A 14,842-nucleotide genomic window follows, 5' to 3' on the forward strand; every position below is an offset into this window, starting at 1 on the left:
ATATTTTTAATGTATCAAAGTCTTTACTCACAAAAAACAGTTCACTTGAATGCAAAGATTTCGACCTTCCTTTAAGGAAATTGATATTGATTCAGAACCAAAGATGGAAATTTGAGTCATTTTTACAGGTTTTCGTCTTGGTAGTGGCGATTCTACAAGGAAAATATTGGTTATTTTGACCATATTTGCCCAAATTGGAAGAACATATATATGGGGTCTTTGTCTCAATCTGGGCCGATTTGGACTAAAATTGGCACACTTTACTAAGATGTTGATTGTACTCTCTGTGCAAAATTTCAAAATGTTCGGATCAAAACTTTGCTATCCGTGGTCATCAGGGCTGTGGAGTCGAGTAAATTTTGCTCGACTCTGACTCCAACTCCGACTCCAGCATTTCTTATTAGCCTCGACTCCGACTCCGGAGTCGACTCCAGGTGGTGTACCAAAATCTCATTTTAACAGTATTCCAATTGTATTTTTAAGGTTCCAAAAATAGACCGATATAAGTACTCCATTTTGCCATACGTGTTTATATGTCCAAAAGAACTCTAATTGTAAATGTTGATATGACTCGACAACAATCCTCAGCATTTTTGGGATGTAAAGAACTCTACATTTTAATTTCAGGCCAATAAATTATACGACACAAGATTATATAGAGACCACATCAAAATATGGATAGATAACAACAACCTCCAGAATATGTATTTATAAAAACACAAAATTTCAAAAAATAATTAGGCTTCCAGAAGTTTTAGAAGTAAAATCCTGGTATTGGTATATATAGGCATTTTACAAAAAATAAATTTACATAAAAAAGGAAAAAAATAATAAAATCAAAATGTCGGACTAATCAAATTGAATGTTTAGATGTTAAAAAATGTAAAGTGTCGGATATATAAAACAAAATATAAACTGCCAAAAATTAGGACGGACGGAATTTTAAATAACAACTACCATACAACATGTGACAGGAATAGCTGGACAGTTACGAATATTGTTTCTATAGAAATAAAATGGTGAACCATCGATTTATAAATGGTCTATCAGTTATTGGACATTATAGGCCATTAATTTAATATAAAGAATTTCGAGTGGCGTTGATTAAACAAACTTTCTCCCAAAAGACCGACAGTGGTTTAATTTAAAATTACAGCTTCCAAAGACATCGGGCTATTTCAAAATCTGGGTCGACGGGAAAATTCCGCATTTGTTTATGACTCTCAAATAACTCTAAATTCAAAATTTCTGATAAATCTTATGAACATTTTAGACTGGGAAAAATTTCTTTAAAAAAATCGGAAGTTGGGTTTAAATGTGTTGCTATAGCACAAAATTGTCCGGTATGACCTATCTTCGAACTTGACATGCCTGCCAAAAATTCAGAAGTTTAGGTTCTACTGTTATATTGCCTTAAAATTGTACCTTTATCAAGAGTACATATAGGGTCAAAAATCGATATTTCAATATGTTAAAAATGGACAATGCAATTGACCAATTCAGCCCATATTTTAGTCAAACCGAATTTTTACATCACCGTGAAATTTCACCCGTATAAATACACTTTGAATAGCCTGAAATCCAGTACTACGTTTTTCGTTGTTCGTTTGAAACCCCTAATGGAATCTAATTTGTCGAAATATTTCTTTAGTTAGAAAGATATGAAGTGTTTTTTAAATTTTGTTTCGTCGGAGTCGGAGACGAGCAAAATTTCTACGACTCCAACTCCGACTCCAGCAAAATCTTCAGACTCCGACTCCAAGACTCCGACTCCACAGCCCTGGTGGTCATATGAGTTTAAATCGGGCGAAATATATATAGGAGCTATATCGAAATCTGAACTGATTTCAAACAAATTTGATACACTTTACGATACTATCAATTGCACTGCAAAAATCAGGGTAAAACTCTGCTTTTTGGGGCCATATAAGTGCATATAGGGCCAAAGATATATAAGGGAAATATATCGAAATCTGAACCGATTTCAACCAAATTTGACATGCATAGTAAGAATGTTAATTATACTTCCTCTGCAATGTTTATCGTTAACCGGAGTAAAACGTTGGCTTCTGTAGTCATATAATTGTAATTTGAAGCTATAACCAGGGCACTTCACATTTTTGTAACTAAGCAAGTTTTTACGCAAACACTTCACATTTTTGTAACTAAGCAAGTTTTTACGCAAATTAGTTTCCATTGCGCTACTCATTCGATCAATGTACAGCATGATTGTAAATGAAAATCAACTTCCAATGACGGCTATCTTTTTATGTTTCCTAGAATGTTAGAGTAGCAGATTGGCTGGATCGATCCATTTTAATGACCATATCAAATTATTTGAAATATTTCGAACAATCGAAATTATTTTTTTTATTTTATTTTAAGGCTATATACATATGTAGAATATTGACAGAAAATTTTTTCAAAGTTGTTTTTTATAGAAAATTTTGTCAAAATGTTTTGAAAAAAAAAGTTTTGTCAAAATTTTATTTCTATACCAAATTTTGGCAAAATTTTATTTCTATAAAAAATTTATTCAAAATTTTATTACTATAGAAATATTTTTTCTATAGAAAATTTAGTCAAAATTTTATTTCTATAGAAAATTGAGTCAAAATTTTGTTTCTATTGAATATTTTTTGTTTGTTACACAAAATTTTTTTGCAAAATTTTATTTCTACTGATAATTTTATTTCTATAAAAATTTAGGTCAAAATTTTATATCTATAGAAAATTTTGCCAAAATTTTATAGTAATAGATTTTTTTATTAGAAAATTTGGTCAAAATTTTATTTCTATAGAAAATGTTGCCAAAAAAATATAGTAATAGATTTTTTATTAGAAAATTTGGTCAATTTTTATTTCTATAGAAAAGTTTGTCAATTTTTTTTTCTATAGAAAATTTAGTCAAAATTTTGTTTCTGTGGAATATTTTGCAGAATTTTATTTACTACACAAAATTTTTTCTAAAATTGTATTTTTATTGATAATTTTTTCAAAATTTTATTTCTATAAGAAAAAATTGTCAAATTTTATTTTCTATAGAAATTTTCTCAAAATTGTTTCTTACTGATGCTCACTGATACTCACTGCTATAAAAAATGTATTCAAAATTTTATTACTATAGAAATATTTTTTTTATATATAAAATTTAGTCAAAATTTTATTTCTATAGAAAATTTAGTCAAAATTTTGTTTCTATAGAATATTTTGCAAAATTTTATTTCTATAGAAAATTTTGCAAAATTTTGTTTGCTACACAAATTTTTTTAATTGACCATTCACCAAGATACCTGCATTTGTATCTGATAATACTATGACCAGTTATGGTGGGAATCTCTCACAGGACTATTGTACTTAAAGTTTAGCAGACTTTTTTGTTTATTAAAAAGTAGCGATATTTCCAAAAAGAGCTAATTTTTTATTGCGAATTTACTAAATTGTTTTCCTATTTTTTTGTTTGTTTTTAAATTTTATTTTACATATAAAAATACTACTAATATATACTAAAACTACTATCCAGTTACTTCAAAAAAGGCCTACAACATTATTTTATAAAAAAAAAATCATTAACTCGCCTCTAGCCTTAGCCCTAACATAAATCAAACCTTTGCTGTACACCTCTTACCCATTTCAAATTTATTTATCGCTACAAAATGGGAAGAAGCCTATGAAGAAGCCATTTGCCCCTGGAGTTGATGTATACAAAAAGTTGTAAATAAACATCATTTTGAAGTCCCGGATAAATTTATGATTTTCCTTCTTCCACATGAAAAGAGATAAGCCTTGAAGCAACATGCAAATTTCCTTTAAACCTGTGGCCTGGAATTTTGACATGTGTGTATACGTGTATATCCATAAGCCAAAATTAAGACCAGTCAAGTGTGTATAGAAAAGAAATATTAAGGTGCTCTCTTCAAAAAACAAAACAATTGTTTTTATTATGAATTTACCTCTCAAGCCATATTAAAGAAATCAAATATCTAAATCTGAACCGATTTCCATAAAAATTGGCACACTTAAAGGGTGGTCAATTTGATTACTTTATGCCAAATTTGACGGCGATGGGTTAGTAAAAAGTGCAACGTGACCCCATCTGTCGAAATCGGGCCATAAATATATATGAGAGCTATATCTAAATTTGATGCGATTTCCAAATTCAAAAGCGTTGCCCAAAAAACTCTCTGTACCGAATTTCATCAGAATCGGTTAATAATTGCGACCAGAATCCTGTGAACAGGACAAATGAACAAATAAATGGACAGACGGTCGGACGCTAGATCGACCCAGGAGGTGATTCTGAGTCGATCGGTATATATTTTATGGGGTCTAAATCAATATTTCTGGTAGGCACATTTTTTGGCAAATCGCCACTGACCACTATGTGGTTTAGGGTATAAAAAGCGATCAACGTCCAAATGCATAATTTTAATTTATAATTAACTATTATTGGAACTTTACGGTAAAAGAAGATTAAGCATGTTGATCAATTAGGAAATATCTCTGAAACAACGTAAGTTCCTTCTAATATTAAAAATTTTAAGATCGAGGTTATTATTTTCACTTTGAACTACTCTAACGTTTATTTGTATTATTATGTTCGCAACATGAAATTGTATTTGCATATGCGAATGTGTAATATCTTCACACGTGTTTGTATACATATGGCCTCTTGTCTTTCGATTGTATCCTCTTCCTTTTCTCAGAGGTTCTTTTGGGTCAGACAATAACATTCTCACAATTAACTCAAGTAAAATGTGAAAATTTATTTTATTTATTCATCCTGAAGGCATCCCCCAATGACCTCACACACATGGAATATTCACAGGTTGCGTCTCGTAAATTCATCTTATTGCAATGGTGGTGTGTGGTCTTTGGTGGAAATTTAAATGTAATAAACCCGCAAAATGTAAAAGCTTAAATTTGGTAAAAATTTCAAAATATTCTTTGCATAAATACTATACGCAACTAAAAAGCCTTAAAGAATGCAACTTTAAGACTGTATTTAATATTACTAGAGATTTATGTAAATGGTGACTGTCGAAGGATAATTTTGCATGATACAAAGAACTTTTTAAGAGTCAATGCATTGTGGACATCTCAAAAAATTCAGTACAATTTAGTTAAATTTTCGTACGAGGTAGTTCATTTTTGTTTAGTGTTTATAACAAGAGACAAGAGCCTAAATTAAACCAACCCATGTCTCTGACAAGTGGATGAAAATTTAGTTTTTCACATTGCCAAATACAAATTGTTTTATACATCTGTCGAAATTGTTCATTTCAATTCATAGGATTTGCTTTAAATTTTCTTTTTCTTGGAATAGAAACAATTTTTCAATAAAATCTCTGTGTAATCTGTGCCCACTGGTATTGTTTGTTACTCGAGAAGAAAACATATCCTTTACATCCATTTACATGTCTTCTGCCTTAGGCTGGAAAAGATTATGGGGAGGGGTGTGTGTGTATCATGTGGCATGTCTGTGTTTTTATACCCTCCACCATAGGATGGGGGTATATTAACTTTGTCATTCCGTTTGTCACACATCGAAATATTGCTCTAAGACCCCATAAAGTATATATATTCTGGGTCGTGGTGAAATTCTGAGTCGATCTGAGCATGTCTATCCGTCCGTCCGTCTGTTGAAATCACGCTAACTTCCGAACGAAACAAGCTATCGAAACTTGGCACAAGTAGTTGTTATTGATGTAGGTCGGATGGTATTGCAAATGGGCCATATCGGTCCACTTTTAAGTATAGGCCCCATATAAACGGACCCCCAAATTTGGCTTGCGATTGCTCTAAGAAAAGCAAATTTCATCCGATCCGGCTGAAATTTGGTACATGGTGTATATGGTCCCTAACAATCCTGCAGAAATTGGTCCATATCGGTCCATAATTACATATAGCCCCCATATAAACTGATCCCCCGATTTGGCTTTCGGATCCTCTAAGAGAACCAAATTTCATCCGATCCGGCTAAAATTTAGTACATGGTGTTAGTATATGGTCTCTAACAACCATGCAAAAATTGGTCCACATCGGTCCATAATTATATATAGCCCCCATATAAACCGATCCCCCGATTTGGCTTGCGGAGCCTCTAGTATATGATCTCTAACAACCATGTAAGAATTGGTCCATATCGGTCCATAATTATATATAGCCCCCGATTTATATGATCCCCAGATTTGTCCTCCGGAGCCTCTTGGAGGAGCAAAATTCATCCGATCCGGTTGAAATTTGGAACATGGTGTTAGAATGTGGTCTCTAAGAAACACGCAAGAATTGGTCCATATCGGTCCATAATTATATATAGCCCCCATATAAACCGTTCCCCAGATTTGATCACCGGAGCCTCTTGGAGGAGCAAAATTCATCCGGTCCGGTTGAAATTTGCAACGTGGTGTTAGTATAAGGCCGCTAATAACCATGCCAAAATTGGTCCGTATTGGTATATAGTTATATATAGCCGATCCCCAATCACACAAAAATTGGTCCATATCGGTTCATAATCATGGTTGCCACTTGAGCCAAAAATAATCTACCAAATTTTTTTAACATTGTCAAAATGTTATTTCTATAGAAAATTTTGTCAAAATGTAATTTTTATAGAAAATTTTGTCAAAAATTTTTTTTTTCTATAGAAAATTTTGTCAGAATTTTATTTCTATAGATAATTTTTTCCAAATTTAATTCTATAGAAAATTTTGTCAAAATTTTATTTCTATCGAAAATTTTGTCAAAATGTTATTTCTATAGAATATTTTTTCCAAATTTTATTTCTATAGAACATTTTTTTCCAAATTTTACTTCTATAGAAAATGTTGTCAAAATTTTATTTTGTCAACATTTTATTTCTAAGAAACTTTAAACTTAATTATATACGTATTTAATCGGCCTTTTTAGTTTAATATATACCCCGTATGGACTATGTGGTATATAAAGGGTGATTCTTTTGAGGTTAGGATTTTCATGCATTAGTATTTGACAGATCACGTGGGATTTCAGACATGGTGTCAAAGAGAAAGATGCTCAGTATGCTTTGACATTTCATCATGAATAGACTTACGATCTGCCACAACGTCGAATTTTCAGTGAATGGGCCCTAGAAAAGTTGGCAGAAAATCCGCTTTTTTATCGACAAATTTTGTTCAGCGATGAGGCTCATTTCTGGTTGAATGGCTACGTAAATAAGCAAAATTGCCGCATTTGGAGTGAAGAGCAACCAGAAGCCGTTCAAGAACTGCCCATGCATCCCGAAAAATGCACTGTTTGGTGTGGTTTGTACGCTGGTGGAATCATTGGACCGTATTTTTTCAAAGATGCTGTTGGACGCAACGTTACGGTGAATGGCGATCGCTATCGTTCGATGCTAACAAACTTTTTGTTGCCAAAAATGGAAGAACTGAACTTGGTTGACATGTGGTTTCAACAAGATGGCGCTACATGCCACACAGCTCGCGATTCTATGGCCATTTTGAGGGAAAACTTCGGAGAACAATTCATCTCAAGAAATGGACCGGTAAGTTGGCCACCAAGATCATGCGATTTGACGCCTTTAGACTATTTTTTGTGGGGCTACGTCAAGTCTAAAGTCTACAGAAATAAGCCAGCAACTATTCCAGCTTTGGAAGACAACATTTCCGAAGAAATTCGGGCTATTCCGGCCGAAATGCTCGAAAAAGTTGCCCAAAATTGGACTTTCCGAATGGACCACCTAAGACGCAGCCGCGGTCAACATTTAAATGAAATTATCTTCAAAAAGTAAATGTCATGGACCAATCTAACGTTTCAAATAAAGAACCGATGAGATTTTGCAAATTTTATGCGTTTTTTTTTAAAAAAGTTATCAAGCTCTTAACAAATCACCCTTTAAAATAAGTTTCAGTAGAAGTTTCTACGCAATCCATGGTGGAGGGTACATAAGCTTCGGCCTGGCCGAACTTACGGCCGTATATACTTGTTTTTTTTTTTTTTGGTTCTTCTAAAATCATCATATAATGCTTGCATGTAGAAATCTTCATCGTCATCTTAATCATGTAATCAAAGACATGTTCAAATAACAACCAATTCGATTGTATGCCATAAACAGAGCATCCTTCACACAAGAAAATATGTAACGTTTTTTTTTTTTCTACGGCATTGAAAAAATGGTAAAATCCTGTAATTCCTAAGGCTTATGACCATTGTATTTACACAGGTAAAGGTTGTTTAAGGTATTAATAAATATGAAAAAAATTGAGTAGGGTTTTTTAGGACAGATAAAAGCTTGGAGAAAATAATTCTTAACAGTAGATAATGTACAAAAGGGAAACGTTCATTCATTTTTTATTATTTTGAATAAAATTACGAGTATCCACTTAGATTTTACAACGAACATCATGGAATAAAAGCTATTATAAGTTGGCCATTACGTTTTCAAAATATAGTAATTTCGATGGCCAATCATTCAATATTATATTGATTAGGGTAGTATTTGAAAGCGATCTAGTAATGTCTGTCTGTCTGTCTGTCTGACTGGTGTAATCAAGCAAAAAATGTTCAGTAATGGTGATAGTGTGCCCAAATTTGCCAAATATTCGCCCATCGTGTCAAATCCAAGAAAGGCTATAAGTCCATACACATATATCGATTTAAGAAGTACATTGTTTGTTAAAGTAGTGTATTTTTTATAGCATAAAGCAAGAGGAGTTATTTCGAATCATCCGGTATATCGGTAGCTAATTGCTTTGAAGCTTTTATTCTTTGAAATAAAAAAAATCACTCAAAGGAGATTGCCCGTTTCCAAACACTTTTTCTTTAGACTACTGATTTTCGTACGAAGGACGCATCTAGGACTCAATTGCCTTTATATTTTTTAGTGGGACAAGGTTAAAAAGCGTCTATTAACGAGCCCGCTTCAATTGACGTTGGTTGAAGTTCTACCAAAAATTTTAGATTTTATACTATTTCGTATATTAGTCGAATTCTTAATATTTTGGTAGATTTTGCACAATTTTCTAAAATTTTTGAAAAATTTCTATAGAAATAAAATTTTGATTTTTTTTCTATAAAAATAAAATTTTGGCAAAATTTTCTATAGCAAGCATACACAGCAGTAAGTTCGGCCGGGCCGAATCTTAAATACCCACCACCATGAATCAAATATAATAGTTTCCTTTGGAAATTTCAGGGGGGTTTGATGACAGATATTTCCCCAAGCAGATCAGTTCAACCAGTACGCTTCCCAAAGATATATGTAAAGATTTTACCTATGAAGACTAAGTCAGATTGTGTATGTATAAGAACCATTTTGAGTTTTAGAGGAATCATAAACATCTTTTGTAAGTGTGCAAGAAAATGATGAGATAACGCCTTGATTTGAATTCTAAAATCTGTAAATGTTTATCTCATTTATTTGATTATGAGAAGTAAAATCCCAAAATTTTTCATTCAGTTTCAAGCAATTTTCATGATCAGTGCACCTTGTGTACCCTTATGATCTGAAATCGATCTATATGGAGGCCTTACCAAATGGACCGATAAAAACTAAAACATACACACTTTTTTGTGAATCTAAAATGCCAGTATATTTTCAATTTGTTGCAAAATAGATAAAAACTACAATTTCTAGAAACCCTACGAGTTAAATCGGGAGATCGGTCTAATGGGGGCTATGCCAAAAACATGGAGAGATACAGAGTATTCAGCACATCTATTGTAGTTCTAGAATCTAGACCCCAAATCGGAAGGCCGATTTATAAGGGGGATATATCAAAAACTCTACCGATACACAATATATTCGGCACACCTCTTTATGGTCCTAGAATAACTCTTGATTTCAAATTTCAGGCAAATTGGATAAAAACTATGGATTCTAGCCCAAGAAGTAAAATCGGGAGATCGGTCTATTAGGGGGTCTATACTAAAACATGGACCAATGCTCACCATTTTCGGCACACTTATTTATGGTACATGAATACCTCTAGATTTCCAATTTCAGGCAAATTGGATAAAAACTATGGATTTTAGAAGACCATGAAATAAAATCGGGATATCGGTCTATATGGGGGCTATATCAAAACATGGACCGATAATCACCATTTTCGGCACACATCTTTATGGTCCTAGAATACCTCAAGATTTCCAATTTCAGGCAAATTGGATAAAAACTACGGTTTCTATAAGCCCAAGACCTCAAATCGGGGGATCGGTTTATATGGGAGCTATATCAAAACCTGGACCGATATAGCCCATCTTGGAACTTAGCATGCGTGCAGACAAAACACGATTCTATGCCAAATTTCAGGACGATAGCTTTATTGAATACTGTAGAGTGATTACAACAGACAGACAGACGACCAGACGGACATGCTTATATAGTCTTACAATTTCTCCCTGATCAAGAATATATATACTTTATATAGTAAGAAATCGATATTTCGATGTGTTACAAATAGAATGACAAACTTATTATACCCCCATCACAATTCTATGGTGGAGAGTATAAAAATATAATTTGACAAAATTTTCTATAAAAATAAATTTTTGACAAAATTTTCTATAAAATAAAAATGTTGACAAAATTTTCTATAAAAATTAAATTTTTAAAAAATTTTCTGTAAAACTAAAATTTTTAAAAAATTGTCTTTAAGACTAAAAATTTGACAAAATTCTCTATAAAAATAAAATTTTGATACAATTTTCTAAAAAAATGAATTGTTGACAAAATTCTCTATAAAAATACAATTTTGAGAAATTTTTCTATAAAAATAAAATTTTGACAAAATTCTATATAAAAATATAACTTTGACAAAATTTTCTATAAAAATAAAATGTTGACAAAGTTTTCTAAAGAAATAAAATCTTCACAAAATGTTCTATAAAAATAAAATTTTAACACAATTTTCTATAAAAATAAATTTGTGACAAAATTTTCTTTAAAAATAAATTTTTGACAAAATTTTCCATAAAAATAAATTTTTAACAAAATTTTCTATAACAATAAAATTTTTACAAAATTTTCTACAACAATAAAATGTTGACAAAATTTTCTATAAAAATAAAATTTTGACAAAATTTTCTATAAAAATAAAATTTTGACAAAATTTTCTATAAAAATAAAAAATAAAATCTATAAAATAAAAATGTTGACAAAATTTTCTATAAAAATAAAATTTTTAAAAAATGTTCTGTAAAACTAAAATTTTTAAAAAATTTTCTTTAAGAATAAACATTTGAAAAAATTTTCTATAAAAATAAAATTTTGACAAAATTCTCTATAAAAATAAAATTTTGAGAAAATTTTCTATAAAAATAAAATTTTGACAAAATTCTCTATAAAAATAAAATTTTGACAAAGTTTTCTATAGAAATAAAATCTTGACAAAATATTCTATAAAAATAAATTCTTGACAAAATTTTCTTTAAAAATAAATTTTTGACAAAATTTTCTTTATAACAATAAAATTTCGACAAAATTTTCTATAAAAATAAAATTTTGACAAAATGTTCTATAAAAATAAAATTTTGACAAAGTTTTCTATAAAAATAAAATTTTGACAAAATTATCTATTAAAATAAAATTTTGCAAAAATTTTCCATAAAAATAAATTTTGACAAAATTGTCTATAAAAATAAAATTTTCTCAGTTTCCTATAGAAATAAAATTTTGACAAAATTTTCTATAAAAATAAAATTTTGACAAAATTTTCTATAAAAATAAAGTTTTGGCAAAATTTTCTATAATAATAAAAACTTTACAAAATTTTCTATACAAATAAAATTTTGATAAAATTTTCTATACAAATAAAAGTTTGACAAAATTTTCTATAAAAATAAAATTTTGACAAAATTATCTATTAAAATAAAATTTTGTAAAAATTTTCCATAAAAATAAAATTTTGGCCAAATTTTCTATAAAAATAAAATTTTGACAAAATTTTCTATAAAAATGAAATTTTCTCAAAGTTTTCTATAAAAATAAAATTTTGACAAAATTTTCTAAAGTTTTGACAAAATTTTCTATAAAAATAAAATTTTTACAAAATTTTCTATAAAATTAAAATTTCTATAAAAATAAAATTTTGACAAAATTTTCAATAAAAATAAAGTCTTGACAAAGTTTTCTACAGTAATAAAAATTTTACAAAATTTTCTATACAATAAAATTTTGACAAAATTTTCTATACAATAAAATTTTTACAAAATTTTCTATGCAATAAAATTTTGACAAAATTTTCTATAAAAATAAAATTTTGACAAAATTTTCTATAAAAATAAAATTTTGAAAATTTCTTCTATAAAAATAAAATCTTGAAATAAATTTCTATAAAATAAAATTGTTGGCAAAAGTTTCTATAAAAATAAAATTTTGACAAAATTGTCTATAAAATTAAACATTTAAAAAAATTCTCTATAAAAATAAAATTTTGACGAAATTTTCTATAAAAAACAAATTTTGACAAAATACAATTTTAATAAAATGTTCTATAAAAATAAAATTTTGAAAAAATTTTCTATAAAAATAAAATTTTAACCAAATTTTCTATAAAAATAAAATTTTGACAAAATGTTCTATAAAACTAAAATTTTCTATCAAAATATAACTTGTTTGGTAGTTTTTAAAATGTTCTGCAAATTTTGGCAGATTATTTTTGCCGTGAGTGGCAACCGTAATTGGAAGACAACATTGAAGCATTTATTCGTGGAGTATGCAAAAATAAAAACGAATAAGCGGATGGACCATTTGAGGTGCAGTCGCGGTCAACATTGCCATGAAATAATATCGTTTCAACTAAAGATTTCATGAATTTTTGTAAATTTGTTGTTTTTTATGGCCTCAAAGATAGAATAGGTGAGACTATCAAGGATATAGAGCAGCCTCCTTGCGATTTGGAAAATTTCGTGAAAAGAATTTTGGTCCAATGAGTATGTTGAGGGTATGTATTTTGCTACTAATGTTTTCATTATTTATTAACTACTTTCCTTTTTATGAAATATATATGCATTCATTTATCTTAAAAAATAAATTTTTTTCTTCAAATACCAACAATTATTGGAACCCCTTGTTATAATCACCATAGTGGGTTTATATCTTAAAAACTGAAATTTTGATCTGATTTTCTTCGCATTTGCAATTTTGGGCTCACCAATGGATGGACGGGTGGTTCGACAAGTATTTTGCTTTGCTGACTGATGTCATATTGTAATACTGTACTCAGTAACAAATGGTCAATAGGCAACTTTTCAATAACCGAAAAGCCGAAACTTTATTTTAACAAAAGTTTTTATCATTTAAATATTTATTATTGAAAAACTAGATTTTGTTTCCTAATTCTCTTAGCTTTGATAAAGTCTTAACTTATAATTATAACCCCTTCATACTTCATTTTCCTTCATTTACACTAACACCTTTCCTAATGAAGCGTCTAAACTTTGCAATTAATTCGACTGTAAACAAAATTTGAATATTCCATAGTTAGGTAATTGAAAAGTTTATTCAAGCGGAAAAAATAAATATTCACGCACATCCTTTTATATGCGAATGTTTAACACTTATAACATGGAGGTGAATATACATCTGACACACACAAATACTAATGCATATTCATTAAGTGCACAGATATCATGTGGTCTCTCTCATGTAAACCCCGATTTCCGGTTAGACTTTTTGCACAGGCAAATGTGGTTATATTCTGTATTTTATTTATATTTCTGAAAAATAAAAAAAAAAATATTTCGACTGAGTAAGTAAGCGTTATTCCATATTTTAACACGCGTTTTTTTCTTTCGTTCTCTTTCTCTCTCACATTCCTTTCCAGAGAAATAATAAACTTGTGTTTATTTTTCAATTTTTCAACAGCTCACCACAGGAGGCTAACGGAAACCACTATCGACCATAAGCCTTTACCATCTAAGAGGGGGTTGAATCATAGTTGGGAAAACACCAACTAAGTGGACAGGCAATCGGAAAAAACCAGCCACGACATAAACAAAATATGGGAGTTCCTTAACGGAAATAAAAATAAATGAATTTAAATATTTATTTCCATAAAAAGAAACTTTGTTGATTTTTCCTGCATAAATAATGCGCTAAAGTTCCGAATGAGTGTGTGTATGTGTGTGCGTGTGTATGTGACCTTTTTTCGGAAATGTTGGGTGTTGGGGGAAGTGTTGGGTGTTACAAAGTTTTCCCTCTCAATGACAAATTGTACACGAAATTACAGTCATAATAAATCCATCCAACCAACAATTCATCAATAACAAACCTCTGGGTAATAATACCATAAAGAGCTCACAAGCCCCATAAAAAACTTTGTCAACCCCATACGGACATTACTTTTAGGAGTTTGACTTTTACCCCCGCCCCACTTCTCATTGTCGGCACTACTATCGCCATCGTCATTGTCGACGTCATCACTATCACTGTCGTAATGCTCATAACAAACATTCGAATACGATTCGATAACGATTCATAAAAATCGTTTAAATGACTATGCGTACGATAAAAAAAAGAACAAAAAAACAAATACAAATTCAATCGTTTATTGCTTTTAACCATTTGGTTTTATGCCAACAAAAAAACAAAGCAAATCCAGAACTTCCCTCTTCTTTGCTGACAGATTGTCGTCACCCAATTGCTGTTGCCTCTTATGCTATTTACATATTTGTATTTTTTATTTGCAAATTGTAAAAAAGGAAACATTTTATTTAAAAAATCAGTATTCTTCAATGATAGTAAGAAAATTGAATTTATTCTGATAACGAGGATTTCGAAAAGGATTTCCCAAGGTGTAGAAAAGTCTATGTGGAAAATTTGATTTTAATTTTTGTAGAAAGATAGCCACACTGATATGCT

At 30.0% G+C, this 14,842-nt stretch overlaps 1 protein-coding gene across 1 annotated transcript in view; it reads right to left on the reverse strand.

Moving 5' to 3' along the window:
• The window catches only part of LOC142239089 (uncharacterized), a 225,080-nt gene that overhangs the window by 175,194 nt on the left and 35,044 nt on the right, over positions 1 to 14,842 (reverse strand). The gene's annotated exons all lie outside the window — the stretch shown is intronic.

This window comes from Haematobia irritans, chromosome 5 (assembly GCF_050003625.1).
Source record: "Haematobia irritans isolate KBUSLIRL chromosome 5, ASM5000362v1, whole genome shotgun sequence".
Taxonomy (NCBI): domain Eukaryota; kingdom Metazoa; phylum Arthropoda; class Insecta; order Diptera; family Muscidae; genus Haematobia; species Haematobia irritans.